General features: G+C 38.7%; 1 pseudogene; it reads right to left on the bottom strand.

The window, feature by feature from the left end:
- Positions 1-778: 778 nt before the first annotated feature.
- The window catches only part of LOC149178920 (subtilisin-like protease SBT2.3 pseudogene), an 84,907-nt pseudogene continuing 61,010 nt past the window's right edge, over positions 779-24,675 (bottom strand).

Genomic DNA, 24,675 nt, shown 5'->3' with positions numbered 1-24,675 from the left:
AATCTGAAGGTACTCTATCTCCAGCCATTGGCAAATCATGTCCAAAACTGTTAGCATGCAAGGATGATCCTAAATTTCCCAATAAACCTTTAGAGTCATGAGGTTGAGCGACAATAGTTGAGGCCTTATTATTTTCCAATCCCTTAGATGCCTTTGTCATATCAACAGTCGTTCTTGAAGACCAAGCAGGAGAACTCGAAGAGTGCTCAGCAACATTACGAAAGTTGTTATATTCTTTGACACTCAACCTTTAATTCAATGTTCTTGTTTGCATATGCACTATTTATGGAGATATCTGGATTACCGGATGAAGCGTGATTTCCGTTCGTTCTCCAAATAAATTTTGATGAAAGCTTCACATCAGACGGTGTGGGACATCGGTTGGTCTCTTTTATCTATTTCTTTGCCACGGTAGATGTCTTTGTGGCGTTTCGGGCTTTGACTTATCACCTTCCCCGTTTGAATCAAAACCAAATTTTTATAATCAGCATCCAGATGTCTAGTTTTGCAAGCATATCTCCCAACGTGTCCTAAGAGAATTTCATAGCTACTATATGCTCTATATTATTTCCATTTTTTCTGCTGTGGAAATGCTGTAGCTTCTCCAAATTCCTCTGGAAATTCAACACATCTGTCATTGTCCGACAGCTGTAGTCTTCTCAAATTAGGAAATTTTTTTTCAGTCCTTTATAAACATTGGCCATGGAGTCATCATATTGTAACTCCAGGTCCATGAGGTTCTGAAGTCCAAATATCCATTTGGGTACCATGCATTTAGTCAGACTGACCATTTCAAGGCTCCATGACTTCCAAGCAGAAGGATTCTTCCAAACCTAGGTGCAGTACTATTACTGGTGGCATTGAGGAATACTGTAAGCTTCTGGGTCTCCCAATGTGAAACTGTAAATGATGTGGGTGCAATAGAAATAGAAACACCAAATGGTGCATTCCAAAGAGCCTTGTAACTCTCATTTATTTCTATATTCAAAAAGCTCCTCTCAATGGTACGAGAATTGATCAAACTAGCTACTATGATTGAAGGAACGTTGAGGTCAGAACTAATTCCAACGTTTGAACTACATACAACACTGGTGTAATTGAGAACAAGTGGTGCAGATCCATTTATGGTAATTGAGTCTGGGATCCAAGGCAGCAATTGGATTCACAAATCCACTTCCCATGTCAAAAGGTGTGGCTGGAATTGCATCGGCATCTGGATTGTTGTAGGCATGCTATGCCATAATTGGTAACCCTTGATTGTCATTGAGTGATGCAATGGTGGATAGTACAGAAGCAATGGTTGCTGGGTTAAATTTGTGGTATTTTTATTTCACTAGAGCTGCCACTCCCGCTATATGAGGTGCTGCCATGCTTGTTCCCGATAACATTCCAAAATTCTCGCCTTCAAATTCAGCTGAATCTGTGCCAACAGAGTTTCAAGTAGCCCAGATGAGATTACCAGGAGCTATTATATTTGGTTTCAGTATATCTGCTGCATCTAAAAGATTGTCCTACAGATTGGGCCCCCTTGAAGAATAATACACGACTTTGGGTGCTTTCTCGCTGTAATATGCTTTCAATCCTCCAAGGACTCTAGCAACTCCTCCAAACTTAATAATGTTGTTAGATTCATCTCTAGTTATGGAGTCACTGTAGTATTTCAGAAAATTCTTAGAATCATTTGAAGAGGAAATGATCAATCCTGGCATCGTCAAAGGGACTCGATTGAACGGAAACCCAACCACAAAAGGGTCTGTGTAGAAGATGATGTCCACTGCACTCAAATTGTTAGCAGTCATAACTGCTTGTCTCACAGAAGACAGACCAAGGACAAACCTTATTGTGTAGCTACGATCAAGATGTTTCCTTCAACTAGATGTTGTTCCAGCTCACTGGGATCTTGGCATTCATTGGCATACATATCATCAGTTCCATTCTTCTGGGCATGAGTTGCAACAACTAGACTGTACATATCATCATCATCTGTTCCAGGAGCAAGTCCAACTCCTGAGATTGTGAGATTGTTGCCAAGAACTATAGAATTATTATAACTATGATCATCGGCAGTAGCTCCCGCTGTGAATATCCATGGGCTGAAGGACCAAATACTCTTTGGAGAAGGTCCAGCGTTTCCTGCAGCTTGAACGACAAATATTCCAACTTTCACAGCGGACAACAAAGCCATGTCTATTGGGTTAAAGAAAGTCACAATCCCAGAAGGTGGCCTATTAGGTATGATTGACAGAGACAGTATATCAACCCCATCTTGAGCTGCCTGGAATAAACATGTGCAAAAACTCGCCAATTCATACTGTTGTCTGTCAAGAAGACGTCTACTGATCTATAGCTGCCACAATATCTGCATTCTAATTTTGGCTTTCGGTCCTTTCACCATTTAAACTCCAATGTTTTCACTTCTAAACACATCATACATGAATAAAATCACTAAACAGGCCCTATCGACTTATTTGGAGAAGAATTGAGCTGAAACAAATTGAATTTTTGATGAATCGATGATGAATTCTGGCCTTAGGGCTATGTATGCACTTCCAGTGCACCGCGCTTGGTGAGTGGGTCGTGCCAATGTTAATTTTACACTGCGGAGGAGCACCGCATGCATCACGCCACCCATGTGTGCCGCACCTTCTTCCTATGCGCCGCGCAGCTCCGTTTCAACACAATTTCGACCTCCAACATTGAATTTGCTTTCTCCATGTTTTCCCTTCAGTTCTCTGATGTTATTTGGCGTGCAAATGAGATGTTAGAACATAGAAATGTCTCTTATGATAGGGATTTGACTTTCGATTTGTGCACACCAACTGAACTTCGACACTTTTCAATTTTAATACAAACTCTGTTCTGCAAGTTTTCCTTTTCGATTTTATGAAATTGAAGGATAGCCTCTTGGTTGATTCGTGCAGGGACGATGACCTTTGGACTTCGTCAAAGGATCAGTAGAGGCTAGGTGAATTTGATTCTGATATAGGACTGAAAAGATTGAGTCTAAGACCTCCTTCAAAGGGATAAATCCCTCCTTCAAAGGGATAAGCTCCTCTCATCAAGGGATTAGCTCCTTCACTTTTGGGATGCATGAACCACCTATGAGCAAACCATCCACATCAAGATTCCTTCTAGAATCATCTAGAATTAACCCAAAGTGAGTTTTTCAGAATAAACTTGCGCCTTTTTGACTTTCACAGGGGTCCGCACCCACTCCTTTAGAGACAGAGCGGGTAGGTCCGCAAGTAACATGTACAGGGCGTGCGGGACCACAGGCAACAATGAGAGAAAGTGCGGAACCAGAGCTTTATTGATTTTTAAGGTCTTTCTCTCATTTTCAAAGCTTGACATGAAGAGCTGAGGTTTGAGGTTTGCTTAGGAGGACAGTATGAATGATGATAGACCCATACTGACTGCAAATAGTCATGGTGACAATATTTTGTGTAACAGATTCCCCCCTAAAGTATGAAGTCTGTAGTAGATGAGGATTTCATTTATCATATAAGAAGAGTGAATTACTTTATCATTTCGAGGATCATCTTGTGGAGAGCCCGGTTGGAACCTGTAAAAAAATTCAATGCAAAATATATATATGAGATCATATCATCGTTGAGGTAGGCATTCCCATACTCAGATCAAAACTGACTAGAAAACTAACTACTGCTCTGATATAGGAATGATCTTGTAATACATCACAAGTATAGACACATGTAGACACAGTATGGATGCAACCATCTGTTTATGAATAGTCCACTGTATAATGAATACAAAATTCCTCGCAGCCTGGATGGTGGAAACTAGATCCAGGGTCTTGATTTCTACTTCCTGAAATAGTACGATTCTATCCATGTGAATGAATGTGTCGAAGTCGAACATGGTAGAAACCACTTGATTACCAGTCAATGATGTAAACTGTTAACAAGTGTGAGAGAAACCACCAGTAATGTCAATGGCTCTCAAAGTACTCAGTACAATCCATGAGATATGAATAGATGTGCTGATGTCGAACATGTCACAGAAACCTTTGATCGAAAGTCAATGATGCAACCTATCGTCAAAGGCGAGAAACCTGCCACTGAGGCATGCAGATCCCAAGGTACTGTCGATTTCTAGATCATCTTTCTAGATAATGAGCTGAAGTCGATAGAAAGTGATCCGTCGTAGGTAAGCCCACAACACGAAATCATAGATCAAGTTTGAAGAAATTTAGTTACAATGACTGACTCAGGGATGGTCAAAATGGATGACAGATATTTTGCAGATGAATGGCTTATTTGCACTAACCTCTTGAACACATAACGACACAACAGATGGTTTGGTGACAATTGACCCAAAGTTAATACCCAGGAACCGATTGAAGACTTTCAATATGGTTTGATCAACTGTTAGGCAAAGGATTTCCCAACCCAGGTGAATAAAAGTGTCGTGTTCAAGAGTGGTTAAAAGGTATGACAAACAGGCTCATCTTTCTCTCTTTTCCCCCACCATTTCTGGCAAGTACCTCTTTATTTTTGACAAGCTTGAGGAGGATAACATTTGCTTGATTATAAGCTCATCCTTCGGATGAGTCCAACTTAGTTTAAATTCGAACCCTAAGAAGGAGTGGTCTGTTCCTGTTTGTAATTGAACAGGTCCTTTACTGTTAAATTTTAACGAGTCCAGTATAGGAGAAACTCAGCGTTTTTCAATTTTAGAGAGTCTGAAAAGACTTAAGAAGACTCCATGGTTGTCATTTTTCGTAAATTTGTGTCTCCCAAGCCCGAAAAAGTATAAAATAATACTTGAGAGAACTGCTTGATCATTATGACCAAGGAGTACTTTTCATAATTAGTGCCTCTGATCCGAAAAAGTAAAAAAGCGATCAATGACACGTCATTTTATAACCAATATCGAATTTGAAGCGACAAAAATCTGGCAATCTTTTCATGTTTTTACGATCAAAAAAGGGTTGTAAGTGGACCGTCTTTTTAGTTCCATTTTAACGAGTTTAAAAAGAAAAACTCGGCGATCTTTTCATGTTTTAGGAGTCAGAAAAGAGCTTAAAGGTCACTCTAATGTTTTTTGTCGAAAATGACCAATTTTGCCTAAAAAATCTGTTATCCTGCACAAAAACTCAAACATTACTCATACCTGTTTAAAATAGATAAAAATGCTTCAAAAGTTACCTCTTTAAAGTGAAACATAAACAAATTAAAAATTCATTTATTCAAAAAACTTATAAAAGGGCTTTTGTAAATTCATTTTTATCGTTTGACTTCAGAGTGAGAAAAGAGAGCTTTTGGTCAGAAACTTCCCATGAAGATTGCGAAAAATCCATCCGTTGGAATCGAACGCCGTCTCCTCCAGGTAATCTACATCATCCTACTCTTTAATTTCATCCGTTTCAAATTTGTTTTTAGGCTTTGATTTCATTTTTTAAGGGATTTTTAGGTTAGAAACCTGCGCGCGGGGGTCCGCAGGCATAGCACAGGTAACCTGCAGACCACGACTTTTTCGTAAAAGGAAAAAGTCAGGGGTCCGCAGGCATAGCACAGGTAACCTGCGGACCACGACTTTTTCGTAAAATGAAAAAGTCAGGGGTCCATACCTGTCGTGAAGGCAAAGTGCGGACCCACGCATTGTCTCTAATAGAGAGGGTGCGGTCCCTGCAGCAAGGGTTTTTAAACCTTAATTTCTCAAATTTCACCCAAAAATTTTGCTTTTAGATATTCTAATTTGCCTTTTTATTGAATGTAGGGTATACATCATGCTTTATTGGCGAGAATGGGAGCACGAGGATGTATATCTCACCACGATAAATCATCAACCTTTGATTGATGCATTGAAGGCATGCAGCTTATACAAATTCTGGGCCATACCTGGCATGAGGGCCAGGTGGAGCATACAGGACCAGTGCTTCTTTATTGGTGGTCACCAGCTCGAAATGGAGCCGGAAGACATTTACTTCTTGACTTGTTTGCCTAAGAGAGGTGAACACTTGACTCTATTCGGGACTAGGCAAAGTCGCCAGTCTGTCGATAGCCTTAGAATAGAGTTTTGGAATGACCAGACTAGAGACAAAGGGATAGATATCAAAACCATAACCTTTCCTGAGCTCAAATTGATTGCGTTTACTATTACCAGGCTCTGTGGAAGCGCAGCACTACATATAGCCACTAGATCCCAAATGCGAATGGCAATAAACTGCTTTCGAGGCACCATCTTCAACTGGTGCAATGTTGTGTTGGCTAATATAAAAGGCCAACTGACTAGAGCAAAGAATGGACAACTGAAGACCTTTGGATATGGTGCTTTAGTCGTGAGCTTTGGTCTGGAGAGGGTCCCAATGTTGGTCCCACAACATCTCACTGTCGGAGCTGGACTTCCTCAAGAGCCCAAACTGATGTGCTGGGTTGCAGTTATGGCCCATCATCCTGAGGGGACAGAGGTTGTTTGATTCACTCCTCAGTATTTTCATTGGTTGGAGAACCAAATTTTTGCTATTCAGGACTTTCCTTACACTGGGGTAGATTATCGTGGTGACCTAGACATGGCTCTTCCACCAGGAGAGTAATGGGATGACTCAGGTAAAATCATTTTCAACATTTTCTAATTTAATTTTTTTTTTGTTTTTTATCTCATCCCAAAATTGATAGTAAAAGTTTTAAATGCAGATGTAGGTCCACGGCGACCAGCCACTCTCCGACCCTATGAGAGGAAACAACCAGCTGCAGCAGCACCAGCCCCACAAGACGAATCCACAGAGACTTTGGCCGAATTGGAGAGTCATCTAGAGCGTTTGACAGTAGACATTCCGGAGACCAGCATAGATGACATTCCTCTTAGGTTACAGCGCTATGTGATTGGGGTCCCAGGACCTTTCAGGAGGTTCCTTTGTAAGGTGGCCCATACAGTGGTTTCTTATCGTGATCATCACCAATGATAGGATGATCGCCTATTGTAGACACATATGACATTTTTTTCTTTTTGTACTATCATTTTTGTCGATCATAAGGTGTTTTTCAACCTATGATCGAAGACGATGTATATTTGACACACTTCTATGCTATACTATATCACTATTACCGGCTAATCTTGTAAAACATGTTATGGAATGTTTTTAAATTTACTTGTATGATTATTGCAAATGTCTACTTAACATTCGAGAAGCAATTGCATCTGCTAATGTATTTAAATATCTTGGAATATGCTGATATTCAATATAGTCAAATTCACGTTCCAAGAGACGAACTCTCAAAAATAGTCTCAATAACACTAGATTTCTAATGGGATATACTCTATTAAGCTGTAATACAACGAGTTCAGAATCTAACCTCACTATCAAACTCCGAATCCCAAATGAAATAGATTCAGATAATAACTCAATCACTGCACTATACTCGGCAATGTTGTTCGTTGTTTGACCGAGGCTTACCCCACGCATAGGTACCAACTCATTAGATGGCGAATAGATAACCCAAGCTACGGAAGAAATGTTCCATGTATTACGACAAGCACCATCAGCAAAACCAATGTATGTTTGGAGAGGCGTCGACATCTACAATATCAAGAGTAAAACCAAGATAAGCAGGAATAATGACAAAAAACACTCTCTAAGCTAAGCACACTTTTTTAAACTAAAACACACCAGCTAGAAAGAAAACTAACCTAACTAAAAATCTCCACACCCAGATTTAAGCATAATACCTCTTCAGGTAAAGACCATTTTTGGGTTTACCTAAAGAGACCCCGTCAAAGTCTACCAATTCATAGGCCCCTTTTGCTAGCTTTCGCTTAACAACATAAGGACCATGCCAAATGGGTACAAATTTCCCAGCGCCTAATTTATTATTTGCTTGATTGTACAATAAGACTAGGTCTCCTTCCGAAAAATTTCGAGGGGTAACATTTCGATCATACTGAGCTTTAATATGTTTGGCACGAGTTTCGATCGCTAATGCAGCATCACGTCGATTCTCATCTATCTGAGCCAGTTATAACAAATTTTTTTCCTCCTCGGAAGTGGCTGGAAGTAATTCGATAGCCATTTGCAATGACGAGATTTCGCATTCAATAAGTAACACAGCTTCCAGACTATAAACTAGTTGGAAAGGAGTGAACCCGATTGACATTTTTACTGAGGTTTGATATGCCCAAAGCACTGAAAATAGCATGTTATGCCAATTCGACCTATGAATCCCAATGATTCAACGGATCATGATGACTAGAACTTTGTTGATGGCTTCAACCAGACCGTTAGCCTGTGGATAATATGGAGTTGAACTGTCATGATGCAAGCCAAGTTGGTCTGTAAGTTTAGTCATCATAATGTTTCGAAAATGACGCCCATGATCAGTAATCGCTTGTGGAATACCAAACCTAGCAATTATATGATTGAACACGAAAATCGCAGCAGTTTTGCCATCTGCCTCAAATGTAGGCATCACCTCGGCCCACTTGGTAAAATAATCTACCGCAAGGATGATATACGCATGCCCCCCGACCGAGTGAGGGTTACATGTAATAAAATCGATACCCCATTTCACAAAAGGACCAACGACAATTATAGGGTGGATAGGAGCAGGTGGAGCGCACATCTTTCGATAAAAAATTTGGCAGTTGTGGCATTTTCGGACTGCGTTAATACAATCTTTAAACAAAGACGACCAGAAATAGCCAGCGCGCAATATTTTTTGGGTTGTGGCAAACCCAGACATATGACCGCCACACGCTCCATAGTGACAGTCATTTAGAACCCTTTCAGCTTCCTCATGAGTTAAACAACGTTGAAAAACAGAGTCTGCGCCACAACGATAAACTGTATCTCCAATAATTTTGAATTGTTGGGACTGGAATCGTATTTTTCGACGTTTTGACCTTGAAATTTCTGGCCGAAAGGATTGGGTCTGGAGATAAAATATGATATCCCCATACCATGGATCTAAAGTGCTAATTAGAAACAAGGATTCGTTCACAATGGGCTCCTCTGCCACAGTTTCCGTGTCAGCATGCGGGAAATCACACATCAACTCCGTAAAAACTAAAGATTTCTTCGACTTAGATTTTTCAAATTCCAAGTCGAACTCCTGCAGGATTACAATCCATTTGGAGTACTTGCCCCTAGCAATTGTTTGGTCAAAATATAGATCATAGGGTTGCAACCAGAAATTACTGTAGTTTTTCATAGTAAAATGTAATGACGAAAACGTTGGACAGCTTGAACAGTTTCCAATGCCAATTTCTCCACATGTGAGTATTTTAGCTCAGTGGGATTTAAAGTTTGACTAAGGTAATATATTATATGTTCAGTACCAAATTCATCTTCCTGGCCTAACACCATTCCGATGGTGGAATGGGAGGTGGCGAGATACAAGAAGTAGTCCTGGTTGTAGTTGGGAGGATGCAGTAACGGTGCATGGGTCAACGCGTGTTTTAGTGCATCAAAAGATTTGTCAGCTATCTCATCCCAAAAGAATGGAGTATTCTGTTTCAACAACCAGGTAAAACCCTTTGTGATCTCAGCATAGTTAGGAATGAATCGACGTAAAAAGTTTGCTTTCCCTTGCAAACTTTGGAGTTGGTGAAGACTTGAAGGAGGAGGAAATTTGACAATAGCTTCAACCTTCGAGGGATCGACACGGATGCTGGCTTTCGAAACAACAAACCCCAGTAACCGACCCGTTTCTATATAGAAAACACACTTGTGTGGATTCAACCTAATTCGATAATGCCTACACCTCATAAAGATTGCTCGTAAGTGGATGAGATGATCAGCTCGATGTAATGAATGAGCAGGTAAATCATCGAGATAGGGTTGCACAATGTGCTTGATGTCATGAAATGCATAAGACATGGCTCTTTGAAAAGTTGCCCCGGTGTTCTTGAGCCCAAAAGGTAATTTTCAATAAGTAAATGTCCCCCATGGACAAATGAAAGTCGTTTTTGGTTGATCAGCAGGTAGAATATTTATTTGATTGTATCCGGAAAAACCATCCATGAAGGAGAATATTTCACTGCCGGCACAATCATCAATGATTTGATCGATATAGGGAGTTGGGTAACCGATGTTTGCTCCATGTACATTGGGATCTTCCCTCCACCGTCACCTTAGGAAAGAATCCTATAGAATATGGTCACTATGGTTACCAACAGAAACAAATATACTTGGGGGAACAGTCTACGATCCGATACGCACGCAAGGGCAGAGTAACAAGCTCAATCCCCTTAAAGGTTCCTTGACATAATCCAAGGTTTACCAACAAGTGACCCCAGGCTCCTTGACAATGGTTAATCCGAGGTTTACTATTTTTAATACATGAATATCTTCTATTGTTCCCAATGAGGAAGGATTGATTCCCACACTGGTTCAGATATGATCTCGTGCTTCTCCTTTAAGAGGAGCTTTCCCAGAGCATAGATGTAACAATTGGATTTTATCTCCTACCGCAAGATACAATGACTTGTTTTTTTTGGCTATCTTGGAGAGTTAATTACTCCCTACTCCAAGATACTAGCCTAAGCTATGTTGGTGATATAGAGCCCTAGAAATAAAAAGATTACTAGATAGATTTTACTTTAAGCGTTATTTTTATTGGTTTTTCGTTAAGTCAAAAGGTGCGGAGATGAAACTTATGGTATGAAGACTCGACTCCAAATCACTAAAAAATGCACTTAAGATGATAAGCAATCTTTTCCATTCAATGAATTTCTAGCTAGGAAAGAGTTGAGAATGCAAATGCTTGTAAAAACAAATATTTTCTTAACAAACAAATCAAAAGAAGAGCTTTTTGTCTTTTCCAATACACTTAAAAACGAGACAACTAGTTATGCTCATGAAAATTTCCCTTTTCTTTCAAACACTCAAATACTACAAAAACAAACTTTTTCAAAAGAGATTTTTTATTATTTTTTATAAAACACTCAAAACTATGGAAAAATATAATCTTGAGATCTATAAATTCTAAAAACTATTTGAAGTAAAAGCTTACAACATTTCTTTTCAAGGATGTTTTACTTAGCTATATGCAAACTAAGAATTAATTTGTCCAGAATCACAAATCAGTCAAAAAACAACCAATTTTTGTTTTCTTTTCTAAAAATGAAATCCAAAACTTTTAATCACAAGTCCTTTCGAAGTTTCGCAAAGAGAAAAAACAAGATGGATTCCTCAACAAAGACAGATTTTGCAAACGGTCAGACTCATAAGAAGGCCAGTAAAAACCAAGGTGATCTAAGGCCTCTAAGGCTTCTAAGCTCTGAGCTACTACAAGATTGAAATGAAAATCAAGCCCGGAAACCAAAACTTCTAGGAATTTCACCTAAAACCCTAATGCCAATGGAATTAACCTAAGAAAAGTTCCTGACAAGTCACGTGCAGATCTGGGCAGAGGATAAAACACCTAAACAAATCCTAAGCTGACTAAAAGAGAAAATATTAAGTTTTTCAAAATTTGACAGTGTCCGCAGGCCCGCAGTTCACACAGGTGTAGGACCGCTCTGTGTGTAAAGAAAAAGTGCGGATAGGTCCGCACTATGTTACAAGCAGAGGGTGCGGTCCTCTCCCAAAAGTATGAAAAACAAAAAATAATTCAAGATCTACTAAACCTACCCAATTCCACACACAACAAACCAAAAATAGAAACAAAAACATAGTTTCTCAAGTCAAAGTAAAAGCAAATCAAAAAATAAAGTCCCCAGCGAAGTCGCCATTTTGTCAACCGGATGAGTCGTTCTTGCGGACAAGACCGACCTCCCTAGTATGTAATGATATCTAGCGACAAACAGACCAATCAACTTCTATCTTTCTCTAAATATGCAGTTTATAAATAAAGGCAAACAAGTGTTTTAGGCCTACCTTGGGTCCAATGCAAGTTTGTGGAAGCCTCGCTCTGTTGATCCAAATGAGCTCCCTTGTAGAGAATCTTCAAACACAAACAAGCACACAAATTAAATAGCACCTGAAAAGCCAATATAATAAAGCATACTTATCATGATGATCAAGGAATTCATGAAACAAATCACATAAGACAATTTGTTGAGAAAAATGAATTTGATTGTATGAACTTAAATCAAGAATAACTTTACAACCTTATGCCTTGATGCTATATAAGCTCCTCCCAGGGTCCATCAAGAAGTCTCCTCTACTTTGACAAGTTTCACTCTCTTCCCAATGAAGCCAAAAGGTATGTGATCTCTCCTCTCAAGCTTAACTAGGAATTCTCAATTCCAAGAGCATTTACCCTCAAAAATGTTCAGCTTTTAACCTCCCTAGCAACTAGCCCAATGCCTTAATTATAGTGCAATGGAGGGAAGTTACTAGGTCCTCCTTCAAAGGGATAAAGCCCTCCTTCAAAGGGATAAGCTCCTCTCATCAAGGGATTAGCTTCTTCACTTTTGGGATGCATGAACCACCTAGGAGCGAACCATCCATGTCAAGATTCCTTCTAGAATCATCTTGAATTAACCCAAAGTGAGTTTTTAATAATAAAATTGCACCTTTTTGACTTTCACAGGGGTCTGCACCCACTCCTTTAGAGACAGAGCGGGCAGGTCCACAGGTAACATGTACAGGGGGGTGCGGGACCGCAGGCAATAGTGAGAGAAAGTGTGGAACTAGAGTTTTTTTTATTTTTAAGGTCTTTCTCTCATTTTCAAAGCTTGACGTGAAGAGCTGAGGTTTGAGACTTGCTTAGCAGGACAATATGAATGATGATAGACCCATACTGACTGCAAATAGTAATGGTGACAATATTTTTTGTAACAGGCTGGACCTTCTCTATCAAGTTTCATGCTGGGCTAAAGAGGCTTCAGCGAATATCTGAAGACGATCATGCTCCTTTCGCCTCTTTTGCTTCCTTATTGCCTTCTTTAATTTTTCCTTTAGATTCCTTATTCGTGCCTTGCAAACCTTATTCCATGCCATGTAGTGGAAAGCCATGTGTCTCAGCAATGCTTTGTCTCTGTTGGCCTTGTCCAGTAGTCCCTCTAAGTGGATGTTGACTCTTTCGAGCCAAGACTCCCGATCATCATTAATCTCTTGCTCCAATGAAGAGAGTTCAATCCTCCTCCTTTGAGCAGCTTGATGATTCTCCCTGATGTTTTGTAATTCCATAATCACCTGCTGATCTTCAAGATGCTTATTCCTTTGCTCCAAGTATTTAATATTCCACTTAGCCCTCTCCAAGTCGAGGGATAAGGCTTTGATCTCTGTCTACTGCTCCTGGATGATATCTCTAAGTTTGGCACTTTCTGGGCCCATATCTGTATCATCATCATGAATGAGAATGAAGTCAGTCTCTCGTTCACCTGAAGGCCCCTCATCCTGCATTGGCCTCTTGCCTTTTTCCTGTATCTGCGGCGCTGATGTCGGAAGCGAGACCCCTTCCACACCCGGTGGAGAGAGCACTCGCTTCGCTGCTACAAACAAATGTCTAGTGCCCCTCTGATATGTGATGAATAGGGCACACTAACAGTCTCATGGCGCTCATACTGATGAGAAGGTCCACCTGTCTCATGCCCAACCTCTGAAAGCCCCTGTGAAGATCTGAAGAAATCACGGGAGATGAAATCATCCCAAGTGATGCCCTGTAATCCAAGCTGATGAACCACCAAAATCTTGATGAGAGCAAAATGATAAACATTGTTAAGTTGCTGCTGAGGGGTTTTGTGCTGCACAAGTGTGGTCATCCTCTCTATGTTTCGGCATATGAAATAAGGAATGTTAATCATCCATACTGGGTGGAATGCATGAGCAACTTGATGTGATAAGCATATAAACGAGAGAACCGTCCCTCACAGCTGAAATACTTCATGATTAATTTCATTAGTGGAGCATATTCATCTTTAAGATATCTGAATGGAAACACTCTCTTGAGCTGCCTCAAGAAATCGGTTTTAATATATGGCTCATAATGCTGCCGGTCAATCTTCTTCCTCTTGTTCCATGGTTCTCCAATGTTTGGCATGCCGGTTGCCAGTGAAATGGTTTCTGCTGTAAGTGTGAAGGTGACACCAGCCAAAGTAACCTAATCTCTATGTAAATGCAACACAAATAGACGAGCCAACTCATGATGAAATTGAACATTAGCCACCTTCTCACAAAACTCATAACATGACTGATGCTGAAAACAGAAGATGGCTAGAGGGTAGGCCTATAATTCAGTGAGGGTGATTGGTTCTTCTCTGATATGTTTGCCACCTCTATGAGGCCTCCGGGATGCATGTTCCTCCATGGGTGAATCACTTTGGGTTTCCACTTCATAGTCAGATGAATGCTCAGATGCCATGACTGTTGTACAAAATGCCTTGGAGAAATAGATGCTGGTGTATGAAAATTGTGTTGGGTTGCTCTTTAGTAATGTGCCTAACCTCTGCCACCAAGGGGAAAAGAGTGAAACAGGGACTGTTAGGAGAAAGGAAAATAGTGAGGGATTAGGGGTTATTGGGATAAATTTTTTAGGGAAATATGGGAGAGGGTTTGGGATTTTAAGTATGGGAGGTTTAGGGTTTTATATTTCGAAATTTGGGAAAGGGAATGTGGGATAGCGGTTTAGTGATTTTAGGGGATAGGGAACAATGAAATCAAGAGAAAACGGAATAAGGGAGAAAAGAAAATGATGGCAAAAGAATAAACTTGGTGGCAAATAGTTGTCAAACCCTAGGTAGTAACTTTTATTTGAGGAATTTAAGATGATATGGTTTGATCATTTGTTTAGACACTCAACACATCAACCATCATAGCATAACTACTAAACTTTGATGAACAGGAGAATTGGAGCTCAACCTACTTGAAACAAAGGAAATTTGTACGTTTTTGGCTTTTTGGTGGCCGTTCTGGAACTTTTCGGGCCACTCAGTTGTATGTGCCGTGCAGTTTTCCCAATGTGCCATGCCTTCCCAGTGTGCCGCGCCCGTTCAAAAATGAACTGCGCAATTGCTCCCAGTGTGCCGCGCCTCCCCAATGCACCGCACCTTCTGCCCAGTGCGCCGCGCTGACAAGTTGCAGCGATTTTTTGCCCAATTTCTCACTCGTTCTCCAAAATGACTTTGAGTTGCCTCCTCTTTGTTCTTGGCATGCAAATGAATTTTAAAAACTTAGAGACATTCTTTATACATTGGCTTTTCAAATTAATTTTTTCAAAAACCCATTTTTGTAATGTTTTGCAGATGACCTTTATTTCACCCTCTGTTTTGGACTTCTTCACTGCATTTTCACTTTGTAATGAGCAAAATGACCCGAGCTTGGCTTGTTTTTACAGGTTAGGGAGCTTCTTAGGCTAAGGAAAAGAACCAGGGTGCAGGTGAAGAAATTTACAATGAAGAGAACAAAATTTACATGATTTTGTACAAATAAAGCTAAATACTTTGTTTTTTCCTCAAAACTCTGTTTTGAGGAAAAACACATTTCGAACATTTCCTCATGGCCTGCTGGTGATTATCGAACACTCTGAAGCATTTATTGACAAAACCCTAATGAAACCCTAGACCTACTTGACACTGAAACCCTAAAGACAACTTTTGTAACTTTGATGAAAAGACTTATGGCATGCTCCTAGTGGAACGCAGATGATCGAGCTGAATGAGACACCTAAAAATGAAATGCAATAAGAGAACTGATCTCTCACGGAGGGATGACTAGACCGACTCTAACAGGGTGGATTTCACCAATGAAGTTAAGACCCCATTTTTGAAAAGGTGCTTCGATAGACATTGGTTTTAGGGGCAGGGGTAAAAGCCTTTTCTTTCCTTCAAAATCTAACATTTATGACATGAGGTTAAAAATTTCTTTACATCAGAAAACAAAGTGGGCCAATAGAAACCAGCTCTAAGAATCTTGTCAACTATGGTTTCCCAGTAAAGATGTCCTCCACAGTCACCTGCATGAAACTATTGTAACAATTTGTTAGATTCTTATTTCAATAAACAGTTAAGAAAGATACCTTCGTGATTCTTCCAAAACAAAGCAATGTTGATTATGAAAAATTTTAAAGAATTTATTTTTAAAAATTTTCTTTTGGTCTTGGATAATTCAGGAGGGGCTTGTAGATTTTGTAAAACATATATGATGTTAGCATACCATGGTGATTCAATAAAGGCATGGCTGATTGGTGGAGTCGCCATCTCCTCTCCATTATCCATTTCTGCAATAAAATTTATATCTAAGGCCTGACAGTTCGATTCAGCCACGAGCTTGGATAAACTTTGGCATTTGATTAACTTTGTTAGCTTTATTTCTAGGTCATATTCTAATATAATATCAATCCATTCCCCTCTCTTTCCATCTAGACCATCCTGATTTAGGATATCCTTGACTATTGAATTGGGGACATAGGCTATTACATGAGAACATAAAATGTAAACTCTAAAATCTTTGATAGCTTTGACCAAAGCAAAGGCTTGCTTTTCCATTATATTGTACTTTAAAGGGGCATCCCTCAGGGCTTTGCTAAAAAAGGCAATAGGTTGTTCATAACCCTGATCATTCTTCTGCAATAGGATTGTAGCAATTGTATGTTTTGAGGCAAAGGAAAATATAATGAAATCCCTATCAAACTTTGGACTGACCAAAACTGGTGTTTTGTTAAGGCTAGCTTAATATCTTCAAAGGATCTCTTAGCCTCAATGGTCCATTTTATGGTCAAATCTTTCTTCAGCATGTTATTCAATGATATAATTAATTCTACTAAGTTGGAAATAAATCTCCTAAGAAAGTTGATTTTTCATAAAAAGGCTTTTAATTCTCTGATGCTCCTAGGATGTTGTATTTGTAAGATGGCCTCAATTCTCACAGGATCTATTCAGATACCATCTTTTGAGATTATATGGCCTAGTAACTTTCCCTCTTCTAACCCAAATAAATATATCTTGGGATTCAAAGAAATTCCATACTTCCTGCATTTAATGAAGACCTATCTTAGATGATCCAAGTGTTGTTTATCAAATTTTGAGAATACAGTGATTTCATCTAACTATATTACTAGGAAGTCATGAATTTACTTAGAAAAAGCTATGTCCATGGCTCTTTGGAAAGTAGCCCTTGCATTCTTTTCCAAAAGGCATTTTTAGATATATGAATGTGCCCCAAGGAATAGTGAACGTTGTTTTAGCCTGGTCATCTAGGTGAACTAAAATTTGATTGTAACCAAAAAACTCATCCAATAATGAGATTTTGGTGGACCCTACTACCCTTTGTAAGATGTGATTCATTTTAGGAAGGGGGTAATTGTCTTTGAGTGAAGCTTTATTGAGATTCCTGAGATCAACACACGGTCTGATATCACCAGTTTTCTTCCTTGTTGGCACCAAATTTGAAACCCAATCAGAGAATCTAATTGGTACTATTATCTTGGCCTCATACATCCTTCGAATATCCTTTTCAATAGAAGGAAATAGGAGGGGATTGATCCTCCTGAGCTTCTATCTAAAAGGTTTCTAGTTTTCTTTTATGGGGATGGTTGTATTATGTTGGTGTCATAGGACTTGAGGTCCTCATAACTCCAAGCAAAGACATCTGGGAATTCCTTTAGTAATTCAAGGTATTTCACTTTTTCAGTAGGAGGTAAGGACTTCAAAAGTTTTATCAATTTTGGATTTTCCTTAGTGCCTATATTACGCTCCTCTATATCAGATTTTAAGGGTTCCAATTTTGGTTTCCTAGGGACATCATTTGAATCAAACAAGTCTTCCAAAGGAGTTAACCCTTTGGGAAAAAAGTTGTCTTTGAGATTAATGATTTCAAAATCTTGGTCAATTATCTCTTTGATTTCAACTTGATTTAGGTTTTGTACATATGGTTTTGTAAATTTAGTGGGATGGAATCTATCTATCTGTCTCTTCTTCTTCTATTTTGTTAATTTCTATTTTATCTTTAAAATCAAGATCTAATGTTATGTCAGTATCTATATGACTATTGACAAATTCCTCCTCTAAGGTTAAAAAATTGTTTATTTGTTGGTCATTAGTGAATACTTGCCATTTTTTCATGTTATCTAGGATAACAGGTTTGTGCCTAACCTCAGTAGTGTACTCATGGTTAGGTTGAAATGGTAACTTACAGGTGTTGGCAAACATTTCCAAACTATGAGCCTGCATATTATGTTTCCTTGGCATGACTGCACACTTAGTTTCTAGAAAAGTGTTCAATATTTCTACAACTATTCCTCTTTAAAAACTTAACCTAGGATCTATGGTCATATATATGGCATTAATTTGTATTATAACCAACTCAAAATCTCCCATAATAGAAACTTTTATAACTCCTAACTTTCTAACTAATTTAAGACCTAAAACAAGTGCTTCATACTCAGCCATGTTGTTAGTGCATTTGAAATTCAGTCTGTAAGCATGGTCCTCTAAGTGATCATTCTCCAAATTGTAAATTCACACTCCTGCTCCTGCTCCTAATTTATTCACCGACCCATCAAATTGAACATGCCATAGTATTTCATGTTCATAATTCTTACTGTCTAGGGGGACAAAATTTTCATTGATTAAGGTGTCTTGATAATCCTTTTTATCTGAAAGCTCTCTAGTTTGGATAGTTTCATTTTGAGCTGTAACTGCAATTTCTTTTGGTTTTGAAATAATGTTATTTGAAGTGAATTCTTGTGTTTGTTCAGCATTGTACAGAATAAAAGAATCAATGTCAGAATGCATGGAATAGATAGGAATGTTTTGAGGCCTATCCTTGCTACTCACTACATATTTCATTAGGGTATCTCTGTACAATTTTTTAGGGCGTCCAAATACTGAAATTGTGGCATATGACATGTCAAGTTGCAAAGATCCTTGGAGTTTAGCCCCCCATGATCTAGACAATAGCATGCCATATTTAGGTGGTATATCAACAACAACTATGTCCATGAGAATGGTCTTAGCAGAATATTGTACTAAGGAAACACAAAGGTCTTTAATTAACCCTAGACACTTTACTTGACTTGAGTCAAATGAAAATAGGTCCTTGTGAGGCCTAATGTCGAAGTGTAATTTTTCCATAACATATTTAAGCATTAAATTGTGTGAAGCCCCAGAATCTAGCATTGCATTGTGTAATATTTTATCATGAATGTTAAGGCTAATATAGAAGGGTGGTATCCCTCCTTCTAATGGTTTCCCATTAACATCAAGACTGAATATAATCTCAGGATGATCATCAAACAATTTGACAGAGTCTTCATTCTCAACGAAATTTAAGGTTTTTCTTATTTGAGATTTATAGGTTTCATTTTTAATCAGCTCTATTAAGGGAACTGAGATTTTCAGTTTAGCCACCTTTGCTCCTAAATTGAAAGGCAAAGGGACTTTCTCTGTTTGAGGGCTTAGAATTTTCATGGTAGGAGTTTGAGTAGATTGATCTTCTTTTTCTGCACTTGAAGTATCTTTCTGTGGATTTTCTAATATGGTGTTTGGAGATTTCTCCACTATCTCCTGGGTTTGAAGTGGAGGGTTGATCATTAGGGGGTTAGTCATGGGTTATATCTACAATGGTTGGACCAAAAGGGTTCTGATTTGGTCTAGGGAGGGTTTGGAGAGTTTTAGTAACTCGAGCTGTTTTGATTTTCTTAGGTTGATTTGGTACTGCTTTCTTGTTTTGGTCAGGGGTATCAATTTTCTTTTTACTCTTCAAGTTATACTATTTATGCACTTCGAAGATAGAAGAATCATACCCTTGCTTATAATTGAATGATTCTCCAGATTGGGACTGCAATTGCTGAAGCATATGTAATTCATGATCATCTTGAGTCAAGAAGACAGTTTCCTCTTCATCTAATCCCATTAAGTTAATTTGTGTGTCTTGTTCGAGGTCTTCTGAATGGGATGTTTCAACATAGTTTTCTTGAAAAGGAGGCCTAATATTCTGATCAGGTCCATTTTTTCCAATATTTTGATTTTGATTCTTTCTCAAGTTTGGATTTCTCACTAGAGGTGCTTGTTGATTATCCCATTGAGGCTTCCTTTCAATGTTATCTATCCTATCCATCAATTTTTCCATTCCTTTGGTTAGGACATCTATTTTAAGGTCAGAGGGTGAGACTTCATCTTTCACAAGTCCTCTCCTTTCATTCCTAACCCTGGCTCTCTTTGCTAGCAAGTTAGCTTCTACACTAACTACTACACTCTGCATGTCTTCTAAAGTTGGAGGATTTCTCTCTCTAAATTGGAATGCCATATCAGTATCAAACCCATCAAGAAACTTTATCAGAGCTAAGTGAGGTGGGGGTCTAAGATTGACTGGTATTGCATTGTATATATTTGTTAAATCTGGTACAGTAATCCATACTATTTCATTTGGTCCTCTTCTGATGCTCTCATACTCTGAAAGAAACTGTAGAGGGTTCTTTTTCTTTTCCCATCTATTTAGAAATTGTTGATAAAATACTTCTAAACTATCTATACTATTAGCAGGTAAAGCTCTAAACCATTTTCTCACATCACCAGCTAGAGTCTGAGCAAAAAGCCTCATTTGAACATCTCCAATATCAATTTCATGTAATTCAAAGAAATCTATCATTTTGTTTGTATGTTGTGTTGTATAAGTTCCCATGCCATCGAATTGGACAATTTTGTTCTGGTAATCTTGTGGCATGGCACCACGTGGAGCAGGTAACATAAGAGGAGCATATCTATTTGCCATGGCTCTAAGTTGGATAGGACTAAGAAGTGGGGTTGGGGTACCAAGAGATGATACAGTAGTTGATGGAGAACTAGGAGGAATAGGTGATTGTGTAATGATAGGTTGGTAGGGAAGTGAAGGTATAAATGGGGGTGAGGAATGAAATTCGGAGGTGGAGGGGAATAATGGTGAACTGAGGGTAATTGACATTGGTTCAAAAAGCTCAATGATCTTAGCAATAGTAAGGGATGACTGAGGGGAATTTAGAATATATTGATCAATTGATAGGTTTGCCTTTTGGACTTCAAGATCTGAAATAAACTCTGGATCTAGAACATGTCATCCAGTGTACTTTCAGACCTAGTTCTAAATAGGGAAAGGTCAAATGACTCATCAAAGGGGAGGTCTTCTAAAAACAACCAGTCATCAAGGAATGAATCTGCTTTGATTGAAGGTGTTGGAATGACTGAACTTTCATGTCTTCTGGATCTTCTTGAAATCAGGTTGGGATTATCAAATACTAGGGCAGGGTTTGGATCAGGATTGGCCCTAGTATAGTGAGTTCTCCTTGAATCCAGAGTTTCGAAATTTTCTAATTACTTTCTTTTTGTAAAATTTTGTAAATAACTTCTAATAACCCCTTCAAGAGGCTTAAAATAAAGATTTTAAATTTTCTCAAAGCTTTATTAACACTAAGGATTTGAGTCCCCAGTATGGTCGCCACTATGTTATCACTTAGAAGTTTTCTGTAGAAGTTATCAAAAGAAGGAATAATCCAAGGTAACCAAAAACCAATCTTCAAACTTAGGTTCTAGCCAACCTTGTCCAGAGACGGCTCTCTCTTTATAACTTAACTTTGTTTGCATGGGATTTTAGGCTAGTTATTAGTGTTTATAAGGTTTTGATTTTGGTTGGGTGGTGGAATTCTAGGAATAGATGGATAGAGCTAATTTCTTGAAGCTATTGGGCTATGGAGTCAACAGAAGGATAGCATAACTGGATCATATCATTAAAGGGAATGTTCATAGGGCAGGATAGCAAAGAAAAAGGTAAATCTTCAAGGGCTGATGGATGGAATGATTCTAATGAGGGTGAAGGGCACTTAAGAATCCTTAGACAAGGATCAGAACGAGGAACAGAGGGTGATCATCAACAAAGGGCAATCAAGAATCCTTTGCTACAAAGAACAAAAGGGAAACTACAAAAGCTAAGAAGCAGCTAAGAATTCCTTAGCTACGATAGTTTAGCAAAAAACATTAAGAATTTAAACAATCAAGACAGAATGCATTTAAGCAAGTTCTGAAATATCATTCCTAGTTTAACATTCAGATTTCATAGAAACACATGATTATTAAGAAACATAAGGAAAAACAATAATACACATGAGAGAATACTTATTTGATTTTCGCTTTACACAAGAATCCTGAAAATTATATGAGCTTTATTCCATGATCCGGCAAGCCAATCCAATTTTTTGATACAATAGGACTTTGATTTTAGAGAAAAGTCTATAGAAATGTCTTTGAATCCACCCTAAATACTTTAAAATATGAAGTATTTATACAAAAAATATTTACAAAATATCTCATAACAATATGAGATTTAATCTAGGGAATCGAAATATCTTCAAGCATGAAGGTAGGGACAGATGGAAAACTACATCATATTATCCCTTTTATTGTGGTAGTGCTGGATGTTGCAGTTGATTTTGAGCCCTTTAAGCTAGATGATATTAGTACGTTTGAATCATATTTATTTTTAAACTTTCACTGATACTTTTGACCTGCTACTCTTTGATCCTGTTGATTTGTCTTTACCTGTTTCATATGGCTACCTTCAGATTTACTATGGTAACTTATAGTAAATCTGTCATCTTTTCCCACCATTCATCCTTAGGTAAATTTACTTTTAGCATTCTTCTGTAAATTTCATTTTCCTCTGTGTATTTATCAAAATTGGGTTTGGTGACAAACGGATGTTTCACCTCATGTTCTAGGAAAAATAGATTTTCAAAAGTATCAAACAATACTTTTCCAATTGGTAGGGCTTTGATACCTAAAGTGCTTTCTTGTTCCTTGGCGAACTTCCTTAGTCAATCGGTGTATTCCAATTGGGTCATGAGTTTATCATGGATGACCATAGGACTGGGAAGGCCTTTGTCTGTCAAAATTTGAAATTTGGCCATGAACATGTCAATGGCCACCTGCATGTTGTGGCATTTTTCTTCTAAGTTGACTGCGAGGTTTCTTTTGGAAAGAACCTTTTTGACTTCCAAGATGGCTTCAGTCCTATCCTCTATACCGAAATCATTTAGCTCATGTCTGTTCTTGTTGTTCAGGAAGTGGATGAGTCGATTGGCATCCTCAGGCATATCACCCAACTCTCCCTTTACTTTCTAGATAGCTCCAGTAGCTACCTTGACTAGGTTTGTTTTCTCAAATATAACTTGAATTGATGGCCAAATATCATTGACAGAGTCAATGATATTGGCCCATAACATCTCTTTGGTCTACCCTAGTGGCTTCTGCAGTGTTAAATCTTTTTCTAGGACCTTGATCTTCTCACCCATCCTTAGGGCTTTTTGTGTTTCTTCTCTTTGCTGAATTTGGGCAAGTTTACAGTTAGTTTCTAAGATTGCCACTTTCTCCTTTAGCCTTTTGAGCTCTATTGCCTGGATTGAAATATCCTCCATGGCTTTCACTACCTTTGTTGTATTCTCTATTGAAGTACCTGCTGCTATAGATTCAGTGGTGATTGGTAGTGCTGTGGCAGGTGGAGCTGTAGGTGCCAATGATGCTACCAATGTTGAAGGAACTACAGTAGAAATAGTGGGAATGGCAATCCTAGAAGTGGTGGCCAAGTCACTTTGATTGGACTGAATCAATGTGTCTAACTCCTTCTCTGTTTCTTTCAGTTGGTCATTTAACTTTAGGACCAAGTCCATGAGCTCTTCTTGTCCCTTTTGTGTCTCTTCGACTTCTGCTGTTTGTGGATGATGCAACTGTGGAATCTTGAGCTTCTTCTTCAAAGTAGTTATGTCATCATTCTTCTTCTCTATTAATTTCCCAGTGGCCTTTACATCTTTGGGATCATGTCCCAACTCAATGATTAAGTCCTCTAAGGACTTGATTCTGGTGTCTTTGGCCTGTGAAGAGGCCTTCTCCAATTGGAACTATGCTGACATGTTATTCAGGGAGTTTTGCAATTGGTGGGCAAAGATGGCTTTCCCTGTCAAGGTGGAGTAAATCATCTCCCCTTTATGCTTGTGCAGCTCAATCTGGTCAATAGGATGTATGTCCTTTGCCAGCACTTCAAAGTCTATCTTTTTGAAGTCTGCTGCTGTTTTTGGTTGCTGAGTAGTGGGCTTTATAAATGTCATCTGCATTTTACCTTCTTTCACATCATAGGCTGACATAAGCCTTGTCTGATTGGTAGGGGCCATCTTTAAGTACTGTGCATAAGTTTGAGATTTTAGCCTCTCATTTCTGGCTTTTATGTCCTTGTATCTTTCTCTAATGTCTTGGTCTTTGTCAGCTGGCATCCTGAATGAGGACACTTCAACACTCTGCTACCTTTCCAACATCTAAGTGTGTGACGTGGAAGGTTATGGTGTGCCCCCAGAGGGAGTGGCATACCTACTTGCTTCTCTTTCTATGCTGGTGGCCCCAACTATTTCTTTTGTGAATTCCTGTTTAAAGACAAGATTTATCATTTGCCCCTTGACCAGGCTAATCTCTGCATAGGCTTGTGATGTTGCTTTTCCTAAAGTAGTGGCCTCTTCCCTATTTCTTTTGAGTTTTTTCTCCTCATTTAGAGGAGTTTGCAAGACTGGGGTTGTACTCATGATGGGCCTTGGTATACCTGTTTGAGTTAGCTCCTCTGATATGTCTGGTTGTTCTGACTCTTCTTCTACTGTGATTCACTTTGTGCCTATGATTCTTCTTGGGCTTGAGATTCTCCTCGCTTGAGATTCTCCTGGAACCTGCAAGAAAGAACCTTCATTAAGCTATTTCTCTAGATCAATTAAAGTATTTTCAATAGCAACTTCAGTACTATCCCTGTCCACTAAAGTATTCTCCATCCAT

This window comes from Pinus tabuliformis, chromosome 4_1 (genome assembly GCF_031772625.1).
Source record: "Pinus tabuliformis cultivar Carrire ecotype Pingquan chromosome 4_1, CPIR1, whole genome shotgun sequence".
Taxonomy (NCBI): domain Eukaryota; kingdom Viridiplantae; phylum Streptophyta; class Pinopsida; order Pinales; family Pinaceae; genus Pinus; species Pinus tabuliformis.
Note: the sequence above shows the minus strand (reverse complement) of the source record. Positions and strands in the feature narration are given on the sequence as shown.